This window comes from Rhipicephalus microplus, chromosome 2 (assembly GCF_043290135.1).
Source record: "Rhipicephalus microplus isolate Deutch F79 chromosome 2, USDA_Rmic, whole genome shotgun sequence".
NCBI lineage: Eukaryota > Metazoa > Arthropoda > Arachnida > Ixodida > Ixodidae > Rhipicephalus > Rhipicephalus microplus.
The window spans coordinates 42,687,529-42,702,969 of NC_134701.1; the positions used below are offsets into that span (position 1 = coordinate 42,687,529).

General features: G+C 47.8%; 1 pseudogene; it reads left to right on the plus strand.

Annotated features, from left to right (window-relative positions):
* Positions 1-7,319: 7,319 nt before the first annotated feature.
* The window catches only part of LOC142788947 (transient receptor potential cation channel subfamily M member-like 2), a 1,303,464-nt pseudogene continuing 1,295,342 nt past the window's right edge, over positions 7,320-15,441 (plus strand).

A 15,441-nucleotide genomic window follows, 5' to 3' on the forward strand; every position in this document is an offset into this window, starting at 1 on the left:
TGTGGGTGTCACTGTTAGTTACCATAGAACTGCTGTCGCTGTGCCCGGATCTTGGTGCACGAGGTCATTTGGCGGTTTCGCTCACGTTTATCTGATCCCATCTCCTTCCCCGACGGGCTTCCGTCTTCTTCGGCGTCATTTCCTCGATGTCCGCGCATCGACTGGAAATGCCCGTCTTGTGGATCATGCACAAGGTGGCCAGTGGTGGGGCTCCTCTGATGTTTCCAAGGACATCATAAAGTCAGTCACAGAGGCAGTGGGGTGAACTTGTTTATTTATCTATTTATTTACCCTCAGGGTCAACAGACATTACAGAGGGGAGTGGTAAAACAACAAAACAAGTTTGTAAGTACAAGAGGCAATGCAATGTTTTTGGTTGTACAGCAGCAGATTGAAACAAAACAATAGAAATAAAGAAATGAGAAATATCAAAATGGCACATACGAAAATAAAAAGATACATTCTTATAAAAGTGATAAAAATAACGTTTCTAAGTATACAATCTGCATTGTTACACTTCACTGCAACAGGTACAACAAATACAACAGGTAACAGTGAAATGTTATTTTTAAAAATGTAGAAGGTGAAATACGACGACCAGGTATTCAAAGAATTGGTTAATACAGTCACAAATGTGTCGCAATCTGAAATTGTTACAAACAATTTGGGAAGGCAATTCCAATTGCGTGAAGTGCGTGGTACGTATGAGTGTCGAAATGACTCCGTTGGAAACGATGAGATGCCAACTTCATGAGCGTGATCTAAACGACGAGAAACGTGATGCTGCGGAAGGATTAGTAAATCACGGAAACATGAGAGGTGATATATTGCCCCGTTCCATTTCCCAAGTTTTGTTATCGTCCCAAAACACTACACAATTCTCAGCGCAAACCACGCCTGCAGTTTTCGAGAAGCTTCCGGACTGTAGTGGATCATTTCGATAAGATCACGCCTACTCTGCGAACTGTACAGATTATTCTGGAACCTACGCCACCACCGGTGATAACGCTAGAACATTCGACGGCAAGAGTATAAATGCCAACGCGCTTCGCCGCTTGTCAATAGTTGATCGACAGCCGACGCTCCGTTCACTGCTATCTGTGCAAGACTGCTGCTGTAGTCGAACTTTCCGTTTACCGTTCACAGGTTCACCCAAATAAACAGTTAAATTCCAACGCAAAGTCTCCCTGTCTTCGGCCACGTCACGACCCCGTGACATCTGGTGGAGGTGCTGCTTCGTTCATGTACCGGACACCCCCGTCAACCGTGAACCCAGCCCACGTCGCGGAAAAGACACCGACGCCAACCAGGAGCAGCGAACAAGGCGCCGACAGCAAGGGCTACCACCGGAGTACGAGGCGCGGAAGATCAAGGCCATGACCACGACTGCAGTGACAATGACAACCGCAGCGTCCCAGCCCACGATGGTCATGCATACACCCAAGGAACCACCAATTTTCCATGGGTCATCGTTCGAAGACCCGGACTCCTGGCTAAAAACATACGACCGTGTGGCGGCCCTCAACCACTGGGACCATGACGAAAAGCTCCGTCATGTGTTCTTCTATTTGGAAGACACCGTAAGGACCTGGCTCAAAAATCGGGAGTCCACGCTCCGAACGTGGGATGTTTTCTGCGGCACATTCCTGCAAACGTTTGCGATCATCGCTCGCAAAGAGAGGGCCGCTGCTTTATTAGAGACCCGGGTTCAGCTACCAAATGAAAATGTCGTCATTCTTCACAGAAGAAATGACACGACTATTCCATCACGCTGACCCAGACATGCCTGAGGAGAAAAAAGTTCGTTTCCTCATGCGAGGGGTCAAACAGCAGCTCTTCGTGGGACTGATAAAAAATCCACCGAACATTGTCCAAGAATTTGTAGCCGAAGCGACCACTATCGAAAAGACCCTGGGCATGCGCCCTAGACAGTATAATCGTCACCTGACTCCAGAATGCGCTGCTGCTCAAGACAGTAACTCCGAAGACCTGCGTGAAACTATCCGAGCGATCGTGCGGGAAGAGCTGCGCAAGCTGTTGCCTTCGGCGGAGCCTCAAGTGAATTCGATCACTGACATTGTGCGAGAAGAAGTTCGGCAATCGCTTCGAATTCCCTAAGCACCGCTGCCCGAGCCGGAACCTATGAGCTACGCCGCTGCAGTGCGCCCCGTCCACGCAGAAACGCCGCCCCATCGCACTTCCTTCGACAGACGACACCGCCACCACCACTCCCACCGACGTCATACCGTTCGCCAGCGGCCCAGCACAGTGCACCGAGGAAGACTGACGTCTGGCGCACCCCTGACCACCACCCGCTCTGCTACCACTGCGGCGAGGCCGGACACACATACCGCCGTTGCCAGTACCGACAGATGGGACTGCGTGGCTTCGCCGTCAATGCACCGCGTCCACAGCCAGGAGAACGACCACGTGACATCGCCGACTACCTGACAGGAACTCAGTGGACACCACGAAGCCCTTCGCGTTCGCCGTCACCAAGCCGCCGCACGTCACCGCACCACCGGCAGTACTCTGGCTCAACGCGGGGCCGGTCTCTTAGCCCGTATCCGGGAAACTAAGGGCAGCAACCGATGGAGGTGCGGTGCTGTGCGACGAACTACCGAAGATCCTCCGGCGACGACGACGCTGCGACGGAGCTTTCCGAACTCAACGCCCACCAGACAAAGCCCTGACGGTGAAACCTCCCTTACCGAAGGTGACCTGACGACGCAACATGGAAGCAGTGGAATAAGCCGATGCAGCCGTCACCCGACGTCACGCCCTAACTATATTGCGAGACGGCGAACTAGCGACCTCAACGCTCTTATCGACGGCCACAGTGTGACCGCTCTCGTCTATACTGGAGCCGACTACTCCGTCATCAGTGGGTCGTTCGCCGCGAAGCTAAAGAAAGTGAGTACAGCTTGGGAAGGCCCTGAAATCCGCACAGCCGGAGGTCATCTCGTAACGCCTGTCCACCATCTGGACACCACCTGGCCCACTCGGTGTAGTAGGGGACCGAAAGGGAAACCGAAACTGAAACTGAAAGTGGTGACGCTAACGAGGACGACGAAGTGTGTGTGCGAAAGGCGAGCCAGGAGGATCGTGGGCCAGATGGTGTCCGAGACCCACCAGCTACAGAGTCAGTCTGCGGTCCTGAGTCTGCTGGGGTCCAGCACAACCACACGCTGAGGGTGGGGCCTCGGCGCCACGTGTAGGCTCGCGATGCGGCGCAACCGACTGCGGCGTTGTCTCGGCGCTAAGCGGAGTCATGCTTCGGAGCGTCCCTGAGCCGGACGAGTCAGCACGCCTTTCTCTCCTGCTGCAAACATGCTTCGACTACGGGCTCATCGGTGCCGTGAGTGTCATCTACGACCGAGAGTTACCGACCGAGTCAGGGCTTGTGTAGAGATACTTGTAGGCTGCGGGACTGTAAGGACTGGGAACAATACTGCGCTTTACTATTCGGCTATCTATTGAAAGTGTGTGTATTTGTGATCGTAATCGCGTTGTGCATCACTGTTTTCTTTTCCGTGAACTTTTCTGACAGCCCACGAATCATCGCAATATAATGAAGTTCTTTAAATCAGAAAAATTATAGAGACTTCGGGATATTCACATGAAACTTCATCACTGATGTCTTTTTTGATGAACTTGTGCAGGTTACAGCGCCACAGGTACACGTTAAAGAAATCTGCCCCTCTCACTATTCAAGTGGTTGTGCGCTCACTACCGCGACAAGGCTGTTGACATCCAGTGGCTTCACAGCCGTGCGCCCTTGAGAAATCAAGCTTGTGGATATCATTGAGTTGACATAAACAGCTGAGCCATGAAAGCTCTGAAAGCTCTACGCTTAGACAACTCACAAGAAAAATACTGCATCAAAGTTAGCCCTGTTTTGCAACACTAGCAACATTGTTTTGTCGACTGTAACCAGCATTCAAGAAATTTTCAGGGTACTTTGTGCCTTCCCTTATCATACCTCGAAGACGAAATACGTCTTTTAAAACAACTGTATTGATCCCCGTTCCCTAGCTTCCTGTACGTAACGAGGTTTTAATTTCCCTCCAGCTTCACTGTTATTACGGCTTTCTGGACCTCACGTAGCTTTGCAGCATTGCCTCCGAGATTGGTCCACATAGAACTATGCATTGCTTTGATGTCGTCGTGTGGCGTTACGATGACGACGTCATAAAACTGTCGGCCTTGTGACGTCATGATGACTCGGTATGAGGAAAGCATGTTATGATGAATATTTTTTGCTCCAGCCCGTGCTGACGCCGACGCCAGTGACAGTCACTGTTTGGCTTAGATGAGGCGTTGAATGTTTTTGAACCTAAATCAGCTTTGTAACTTTCAACAACTTTGCCCGTGCGAGTGAAATATCTCACAAAGCTTTCTTGACGTGACACATTATCAAGGTGTGGCAGAATTTTTTACTCTAACAAGCCCCAGGTCCATGCGTTCAAGGATCTCACTTGTGCATGAGATTTTTAATAAACATTCAATACTCGTGAAAATTCAAGTTTAACGCAGCATTAGGCTGAATATAGCTCGCATATTTATGGCATACCTGTTGCGGTCATCGTCAATCATTAGGTACTTAGGCATTTTATACTTTTCTGAGATACGGATCCTAACGTGTGACACATGTATTAGTAGAACTTGTTTACTGATAACTTATGAGGACACCCTTGGTGCGTTTGGTGAGGCTCTTTGTCAATAAATAGCAGAAAATCACGACCACAATAAAAACAGCTGAACAAATTAATGGTAGCATTTAACAGATATATATGCAGCCTGTTTCATCGGTGTAATTGTTTTGTATTCTGCATCATGCCTGTCCAATGAAAGTGGGTGCCGTGTAACGCTTGCCATTGGGCTGCGGCGCTGCCTTTTTGAAAATCATTGGGCAATGCCTAGCCCAAGAGAAACCGGCGTCCGTGGTTACCAACCTTTAGTTTGGTGACGTGGATAGCATACAGGCAACGACGGTCACCTCTCTCGAGGCTAGCTGCAAGGGGCCCATCGACCTTATATGGGTGTTTGTTAAAGAGTTTCAAACAATCAAAATTTTGGGTGTTTCCTACTAAGAAAGTCCTCATAATTAGAGACCGGTTTCATAGGCACCAAAACAGCGTGTATTCCTCGCTCAAAACAGCCACACTGAACATGGTTTTAGAAAAAAAAACTGGCAGGCAAACAATGTTCTATGCCTCCAATGTCGTAAAGTAGGTTCTACAAATGTTTAGATAAATTCAACTAAGTTTCAAAAGAGACGTGCGCGACGTTTACCTACGTCAGGAAAGCAAAAAAAAATGTGTTTATAATGGAAAAGGTACTATCCGCAAACCTGCCTTACCATAGAGACTTCTGAAATTCGTAGAATCGCCTCGCGTTCAGTACGTTCAGGAGAATGGTCCTTCTATTTATTTTATTTCTTACTTCATTTATTTCCAACAAAAAGGTTGTCGGAGACCAGGAGAAGAAAAGATGATACAATGAGCTTGAGGGTGTCCTGGCCACCCTACACGTGTTGAAGCATAAATAGTGGTAATGAACAAAAAGAAAACAGAAAATGAAATGCACACAAATCATGCAAAAAATGACGTGCTTTCATAGACATAACAAACAAACATAATGAAGGAACTTAATGTAAAATACAATAGTTTCTTCTAAAAACAGTGAAGTAGATGGAGCTGTTTATGATGCGTGTTTATGAGGAGGATATTGTGGTGGAAAGTCTCCGTCGTTCTTTAAATGAGGTTTCCGGAATGCTAAAGAACAGCTCTTTACTGATTCTATTTAACATAGCTGGTAGTGTGAAGTGAAGCATTTGTTCACTGTAGTTAGTGCGGCATTTTATAATTTACCCTCCTTAGGTTTTCGTTTATTATACGTTACTGGGGTGGCCTGTAATCCTGCTAGCGTTTGTAGTGTACTAGGTTTTTATTAAGCTAGATGTACACTGCCGACGTAGAATAAAGATCGGCTTTACCGGGACAACGTCGTGTCTTATAAAGAGGTCACTGGTGTATGACATGTATGAAAGCTTGCATGATAATCGAATCATGCGTTTTTGTAAAACTGCGAGCTTGTCAATGCTTTCTTTTGTAGTAGTACCCAAAACTAACAATTCATATTTAACTATTGTTACGAATAGAGCATTATACAAGAACATGTTGATGCTTTTAGGACATTCAAAAGAGGCACGGCGCATCACTTATATTGTACGAGATGCTAGATAGTTCGTTGATTAGGCAATTTATGGGCTCATTCATGTCATGTGCTCATGGAAATGGACGCCTAAAGCTTTTATTGATGGTACAAACACAATTTCCGCAATATTTATCGTTATTGAAGATAGTTGAACGCTCGAGTTCCACGGTCAAAACACTATTGCCCTAGTTTTGCTAATGTTAATTTTGAAGCGATTTTGAGTCGTCAAGTAATTAATTTTTTATTGCGCTTTGTTACCTCCGTTAATTAGGTGCGATTTAGAGTTCCCTGAAAAAAAAACTGGTGTCATCTGCATATATAATGAATTTAGCTAAACCATCGATCGTCAAAATTTCATTACATAAAGTAAAAATAAAGACAGTTCTAGGATACTTCCTTGGGGAACACCACTTCTGACCGGTTTTTCAATTCATATTTCTCCCGCAACTTATATAGATTGGCTTCGATGTTTCAAATACAGTGAAATTAATGAATGTGCTATGCCCCATAATGCCAAAAATTTCCACCTTTATCAACAAAATGCTATGATTAAGAAGGTCGAATGCCTTTCGAAAATCTAACAGTATACCCCAGCACCATTTCATCACACTCCAGTTTCCCTAATATCAAGTATTTCTGTTCAAGGAGGGCAAGCTTGGTGGACTTCTTATGGAAACCAAATTGTGCCGGATGCATGAGATTTGAACGTTCTACGAAACATTTCTAATTCCTCTAATATAACTTTTTTTCTGTTCAAGGGGGCAAGCTCAGTAGATTTGTTCTTACGAAAACCAAATAGTGCCGGATGCATAAGATTATGGCGGTTTAAAAAACATTTCCGATTTCTCTATTATAAATTGTTTCCGTTCAAGGAGGGCAATCTCGGTTGACTTGTTCATGCGGAAACCAAATCCTGCCGGATGCATAGGCATATGACGTTCTACGAAACATTTCCGATTTCACTAATATAATTTTTTCTCTTCAAGGAGGGCAGCTCGGTGAACTTGTTTTTACGGAAACCAAATTGCGCCGGATGCATAAGATTATGGCGTTCTACGAAATATTTTCAATTTCTCTAATATATTTTTTTCTGTTCAAGGATGTGTGGAGATGGTGATTCGAAGTCGCGCTCACAACCCCAAATTCCCACGGTTTTCCTCCTATGGACCCCGGCATACACCAGCGTTCCGCTCGCGGGGAGCGAGGCGGCCAACGCCGCGGCTCGAGGTCTCACTCGCCGAGCCACGGCTCACTATGTGGCCGCCGCCTCTGACTCCGAGAGCGGGGCGATGCATCTGCTGGATCAAGACACTTTGATAGGCACGCAGAAACAAGATTCAGAATGGTCATTGGGTGATCATCTTACAACGTTCCGTGACATCACCCAACACTACAGGCTTGAAAGCCGTAGGTTCCCGCCACCGCACCAGAAATTGAACAGGCGAGATGCCGTAAGCTTTCGCTTACTCAAAACCTATTCCTACCCTAGCCCGGTCGTTCTACGCCACCTCTACCCGAGTATATACCCCAACGATATATGTAAAGCATGCGGGCACAGAGCAACGCTGAGCCACATGCTCTGAGAATGTGCCAACGACGACAGTCGTGAAAACGCCACCAATCGCGATGCGCCTATAGCGGCCGTCAATACCAAATCACAGGAAGCCTCGAGCTCACTCGTTCGTGCCGCCGCCCCGGCTGCGGGGGCCGTGGGGGACTGTGATGTGTGGTGCGCGTTCAAAGTGCGCGCCTTCGAAAAGTGCGCGAAATTAAAGGATGACCAAGTGCACGTGCTGGGTCGCCTGAACAACGACGACGCCGAGGACCGGTACACGTGAGAGCGTGGAGCGCAAGCATCCAAGACCATAAAGAAAACAAGGGCCAATGGCTGATCACCACGGAGTTTTGAAAGGCCAATCAGAACGAGACAAGTGGGCCAGAGCTGAAGCAGGAGCCTGGGGAGACCAGAGCAAGGGGAGTTCGAAGAAGACGGGGCAAGCGGAAGGTCGTCACCGGACCGGGCGCTGAAGATGGGCCGTCGGGCGTAGGACCCGAGCCTGCAGGTCTTCAACCGGCCGGGGCCTCCTGCCGTCGTGTTCCCGCTCCAAAGGACCGTGGCCATCCGGTCCTGAACTCCTTTCCAGGGCCTGCGGACTTTGGTTCCGGCAGGCGAGCTACAGCCGTCGGGCTCCGGGCCCGAGCTGTGCGCCCAGCTGCTTGACTAGGTCGACCCTGGTTCTCTGACGCGTCACCACCAGCCTGCGTTCTCTCGTCACAGACGGGTCCACACTCCTAAAGCCAGAGCCACCACGTTCCGGCCTGGTTTCTCGACGTGTCGTCAGCAGCCAGCGTTCCTTCATCCCCGTCCTGCCCGCGTCCTGAAGCCGGAATCACCGCGTTCCGGTTTGCTCATCGTCGGCGGAATTCAGCGTGTGGGTGAGACCGAACAGATATCTTGCGCTACTCCCATCACTCAGCCCCTTTCGAACGTTAGGTTTAGTTACTGACTTTGAACGTTTTTGTTGGATGTTTACAGATGTGTTTCGTCATGTCCAGTCAACTGTTTATTAAGTGTTTTGTTTTGTGAGGAATCTTTGCCTTTTTTCTTTTCAATTAAACTTTTTGTGTGTTTCTTGGAAACCGAACGGCTTTGTCCTTATTAACAAAACTCTCTGAGGCTCAGCCCGGGAGAAAAACAAATCAGCAACAAGAACCCTGCATCACAAATTGGCGTCCGCAGCGACAGGACAAAGTCGTTTGTTTTTCCAGTAGATTTTTTTGACGTGGTTAACACGATGACGAACACGTGGGAGTTAATTGAGTTGGCGGATAAAATGGGACTGACGGGAGCGGAGTTTAGAGTATGGTACGAGGAGCGGATGAAGAGGGAGCGTGAGCAACGGGCTGCGATATGTGACGCTAAAAAGCAGCAGATTGCATTGCAAACACACGCTAAGAGAGAGGAGTTCGAGCGAGAAACACGGGCTAGGAGAGAGAAGCTCGAGCGAGAGACACGCGCTAAGAAGGAGCAGCTTGAGCTAGAAATGCGTGAAAAGAAAAGGCTGCTCGAGATAGAGATGCGCGAAAAGAAGAGACTGTTGGAACTAGAATATGAGGATTTGCAGCAGTGGCTTGAGAGGGAAAACGCTGAATATACGTGGTCTGAGAGCCAGAGTAGTCAACCAGTGGATGAGGTGTGCTCTGAAAGCAGTTACATCGGGAGCGATTTGAATTTACGTGAGACTGACCCTGTACCTCGTCATGACCTTTCGCTAGAGAAAGAAACTCTGAAAGAGTATGACAGGGAGGTAAACAGTCAAAAGACTAGGAGACTCGATAAGCTTATTGAAGCGCAGGAATGCTTCGTGAGCATGGAACAAGAACGTTCCATTCAGAGTAAAGGGTATTTTGAAACCTGTGAGAGGTCAAGCGCACTTTATTCAGAGGTAGGATTGCCTCTGAATAGCTCCGCTGAAGGAGCAATAAAAGGTCTCCTAGGTAATGCCGGCGAATGCCATAATGAAAGCTCTGATGTAGCAGCTACCTATTGTTTTGGGCCACTGGAGATAGCAACAGACGCTACGGACATGGTTTTTCACCATGATTATAACTTGCCCATACAGAGAGATGGCTTGTGTTCTCGGGAAATTGTAGATGATGCTTTTAGAAGAATATTGGAGCAAAATGCAAAAGCACTTGTTGAAGAACAGAGAGTAGAGTTGCAATGTAGGTCAGCTATATGTGACAATGAGGGTAATCACGATGACCCAGGCAGAAGGGTTGAAAGTATTGATGAACAAGCAATACAGAAAGCTGAAGGGATGGAAAGTGAACCAGAAGGCAGTAATGGTCCAGCAGGTTATTGTACGAGGAAGGACGCCGACTGGTGCTCTTTGGCATCTTCGGTTGAAGAGGTCGCTTCTGTTAAGATGTCTCAACGATTAGCGGCTTACGAGCTCAAGCAAGGCGTTCGTGGGAAGGATGAAATGATTCAGGCGTGGTTGTACTGGTGCGCCTGGAGGCAACGCCTCCGACTGGCATACAGACATTCCAGCGTGTATGCTTGTGATTTCGAGGTTGGGAACCTGGTGATACACAGCTTTAGGTTCATACGAGCTTACGGTCGAGAATTCTTCCACTGGCTTCCGATTCCTTACTCTTGTCAAATGGTTAGAGCAGTTAAACGTCTTGTACGGGACGCTATAACTTAAGCGTCAAATTCGATTTCCCGCTGGTTTCTTTTGGATCTTGCTTGCGGACCATGGAAGGGTGTTGCTTGTAAATATTTGAAGAAGTTACATGCAATGTAACATTAACATGATGTATAGTTTTTGAGATGATAGGGTATATATGATAAAAAAAAGGGGTGGTGTACTACTAATTTGGGGATTTTCACAATCCGCTAGATGTGTCCATACTTTTTCTCACTTCTTGCGTATTTTGAGGTTAGTGAATGTGGACCTTTGGGCAATGCAGTGAACTGTGTGGCGGACATATGTGGTTTAATTGTGACGTAGTGCAGAACGCGCACTCATCGGCAGTTTTTTTTTTTTAGAAAAAAAAACTTGAATGAAAGGGGGGCGTATGTGATGTGTGGTGCGCGTTCAAAGTGCGCGCCTTCGAAAAGTGCGCGAAATTAAAGGATGACCAAGTGCACGTGCTGGGTCGCCTGAACAACGACGACGCCGAGGACCGGTACACGTGAGAGCGTGGAGCGCAAGCATCCAAGACCATAAAGAAAACAAGGGCCAATGGCTGATCACCACGGAGTTTTGAAAGGCCAATCAGAACGAGACAAGTGGGCCAGAGCTGAAGCAGGAGCCTGGGGAGACCAGAGCAAGGGGAGTTCGAAGAAGACGGGGCAAGCGGAAGGTCGTCACCGGACCGGGCGCTGAAGATGGGCCGTCGGGCGTAGGACCCGAGCCTGCAGGTCTTCAACCGGCCGGGGCCTCCTGCCGTCGTGTTCCCGCTCCAAAGGACCGTGGCCATCCGGTCCTGAACTCCTTTCCAGGGCCTGCGGACTTTGGTTCCGGCAGGCGAGCTACAGCCGTCGGGCTCCGGGCCCGAGCTGTGCGCCCAGCTGCTTGACTAGGTCGACCCTGGTTCTCTGACGCGTCACCACCAGCCTGCGTTCTCTCGTCACAGACGGGTCCACACTCCTAAAGCCAGAGCCACCACGTTCCGGCCTGGTTTCTCGACGTGTCGTCAGCAGCCAGCGTTCCTTCATCCCCGTCCTGCCCGCGTCCTGAAGCCGGAATCACCGCGTTCCGGTTTGCTCATCGTCGGCGGAATTCAGCGTGTGGGTGAGACCGAACAGATATCTTGCGCTACTCCCATCACTCAGCCCCTTTCGAACGTTAGGTTTAGTTACTGACTTTGAACGTTTTTGTTGGATGTTTACAGATGTGTTTCGTCATGTCCAGTCAACTGTTTATTAAGTGTTTTGTTTTGTGAGGAATCTTTGCCTTTTTTCTTTTCAATTAAACTTTTTGTGTGTTTCTTGGAAACCGAACGGCTTTGTCCTTATTAACAAAACTCTCTGAGGCTCAGCCCGGGAGAAAAACAAATCAGCAACAAGAACCCTGCATCACAGGGACCTTCTTCGTCGGCAACACCGCCGCTGGGAGGTGGCCCTCCAAAAGTCCAGAGCTGAATGACCAACTCTGGGCTGTCCGGCAGGCTGAGGATGCTGCCCGTGTCCAGGAACTACAAGCCGCCACCTAAAGCCACCGAGACCAAATTGCCGGATCATTGTGTCCAATAAAGTCTTTTCTCCCTCTCTCTGTTCAAGGAGGGCAAGCTTGGTGGACTTGTTCTTACAGAAACCAAGTTGCGCCGGATCCATAAGGTTATGTCATTCTACGAAAATATTTTTTCGTAACATTTCTAAAACTCTGGTAATATGAACATCGGCCTGTAGTTGCTCATTTCGTTTTTACCTCCCTTTTTGAATATCGATGTCACTTTTTCATTTTGCACGTCACGTCAAAATATCCCTAACTTTGGTTAAATATATGTTAGAAATGTTGTTGGAGTATCCATTACATATTTTTCACATGGTGACCTGAAAAGGTCCCCGCAACACTTTTTCAACGTGCTCAGAAATGACTGCAGATCAGTCGAGGCTCTTGAAAACTGCATTGAAGTCGGAATTCGCTCTTTCGTTTCACAGAGCGGCCAAATAGACTCTGTTTTTTCGGTAAACTGAAACGAGCGGGACCAATGGCTAAAATAATGATCGCCGGCACGACACTGTGCCACGGCGGGAGTCTCACGATAACACGCGATCATGCTAGCATTGTAGTTTTTTTGTTTTTTCGACATTGGACTCAGGCAGATTGTTAGTAGCGTGAGGACTCGGCGACGTAGACAAGGCGACGATTTGGCGTAAGTGGCTTTAATAAAGAGACGCTAGGGCATCAATGCGGTCGTAGTGCACGCGCGCCTAAGAACAACACTAGACAACACTACGAAACCACGTCCAGACTAGCTCAACATGGAGCACAAGGCTGCCAGATTACGTGAAGTCTCACATCCAACCGTACATTTAAAAAAAATGGTGATAGGCTTTGGAGATCATACTCCACCTCGTTTTTTTTTCATGTATCATAGCCTAGGAGCAACCAAAATACCAATATCTTCAAAGAATCTTGAAACAATGTGGTCCATGTTCTTAAAACTCTTCATCCTTGTCTTAGGCTTGGTCTTTCTAGGCGCTTTTATGTTGCCCCGAAGTGTCTGCTGGTGCTCTATCCGACGTCATTCCACATGCTCAGTACATGAATCCTACATTTTGCGTTGGTCTGCTGCCTCTTCTCGCACCGTTTAAGAGATGTCTTTATCAAAAATATGGACACCTCTGGTTTGATCTCTTCTTTCTTGTCCAGAGCCCAGTGACATTTCCGGTTTTTGAGAGTGTCATCCGCACAGCTGTCATGGTAGGACATCACAGGAGTCACAGCTGCCTCCTGTGATGTCTGTTCCGCTTTCATGTAGCGCGCAGCAGCTAGGTTTCCTTGAATCGGTTTGTGTCGCTTAATCTGAGTTGGCTTAGCAGCTGGCTTGGTGACTTGTTTCTTAACCTTTTTGCTTACCACTTGCCGGTTTCTTATCACTAAGAGCCTGAATCTTACAGCTGATATGCTGTCAGGGCTAATCTAGAAAACTGGCACTTCTTAGTGCTGCTGAGCTAGGGCATGGTTCCAATGGCTTGCTTTCGTTTCTCTGTTTTCAATAATTGGCTCGCAGTGGCTGGCTAGATCTCTGACAATGTTCTGGGTATAGCCGTTCCGTATTGGCGCTTGAGTCATTAGCATGAAGCTTTTGACATTGGTTTTGAATGAAATATATCCTGCTTGCTGGATCTATGCAGCAGCGTATAAATCATGATACATCTGGCAAAAATGCAGTGGAGTGGTCAGCACCTTTGTAAAGCCCCAAACCATTGTCATCAGTGGCAGAGACGTGTACATGCTGGTGCAATACGTGTTAAACTGCACTGTCTTCTTATTGTAACTGGGGACTGACGTGGGCATCACGTGGGTGCGGCCATGACTATTCTGACGTGGTATCATTCCAGTAAAGTTGCGCCGCGTTTGGTCTATGTGTCATCACATTAGGTAACCCTTTTTTGATTCAATAAATAACCATGCGGGCTGGGGTTTGTGCGGCAACAGCAAAAACGGTGAACAGGCTGTAGAAGACGTCGTCTGTGTAAAAAAAAGCGTAGAGTTAGTGGACAGCACAACAGTATTAGACATTCTTAGAAGCGGCTTCTCCGTGCATTGCATAACAACACTTGTGCTGGGATGGCGAATTTCTGTTGGATGAAGTGGTCGGACAAGGAGCTCAGCCCGCACGTCCTCAAACCAGTCCTCTCTTAGGATTAAAGCTAAGGGCTTTCTAGCCAGAAGGAGAACTTCAAGTACCCTCGAAATTGGCCCCACAGTGATACGAGTGCATAATGTACCAGCTGGCATGGCGGTACCGCCACCTACAACAGATATGGGAGGTTTGGTCCATGGTAGCATGTTGGCAGACCCAATGACGTCTAGCGATAGTATAGTGTGCTTTGAACCACTGTCTGTAAATGCACCTACAGTGCCGATAAGTGGAATATCTGCTTGAATCACAGCGCACAGCACAGGAGATCCTTCGAATGGTTCTGAAGATTGAAGGCACGCCTGACAGAGAAAACTTGTTTGTTGGCTGGGTATAGCGTGGCACTGGTTTCATAACGGGGAAACTTCGATGCAAGATGGCCCGGTTGGCGACACTTGTAACATATGGCCTTGGTTATATCTTCCCCAGGGCGATAAGCAGGCATGATTTGGCCGCAAAAGAGACACACACAAGAAAAGGAACACTCAAACGACAAGCACAGGCGGCTTGTCGTGATTGTTGGCCAACTAGGCCAACAATCAGTATTATTACGATAAGCAGGTGCCCTATTTCAGGAACTAATTGTAAATGATGAGTGTCTTGTTGATCCAGGGGTAACAGCAAAATTTTATGAGGTGCTGATGAACCAGGTAGATTGACTTGCGAAAAAACTGTGTCATTCATAGAAACAACGTGCAGCACAGGCAAAGAAGGCATTCGTAACGTTGACGATCTGGCTGCAATAGGTGGCTGACTTGGAAAAACAGAGGTATGATGATCTTTAGTTCGGTGGAGTAGGGTGGCGATGGCAAAAAATGCGCTCACAGTTTGGGGCTGCTGTGTAGCGATGCCATATCTATGTCCCTCACACCCTGTGGGGCATATTCAATGCGCTGAGGATTTGTGAGTTGGACCCGACATCTTGAAATTACGGGCAGTATTGCCAAAGGGTAGTCAATGAGGCTCTCACTGGGTGACTAGAAGCGTTTGGTGACTATGTGCTGTCACTGAAAAAGCGCAAGTTTGTCTCTAAACTTGTCCTGAAATGCAGCTTTTGAATTCTCTCACGTGTTCTACTGGTTTCCTGCCACGATTTTCCAGTCTGCAGCAGGGCCACGGAGTTTACCAAGCGCTATGGTTAGGAGAGTAAACTGTGTCCATGACGCCAAGCCTTGAGTACTTTCGAGTTCTTCAACCCACTGGTAAGCCGTAATGTTACCGTCACCACTGAAGGTTGGCAGTGAGGCCGAAAGCTCAGGCAACGTAGTGACTTGTACTGGAAACGTCGGCCGTTGTGACAACGCCAAAAGTTGCTGTAGTAGGTCACTTAGCATTTTCGTA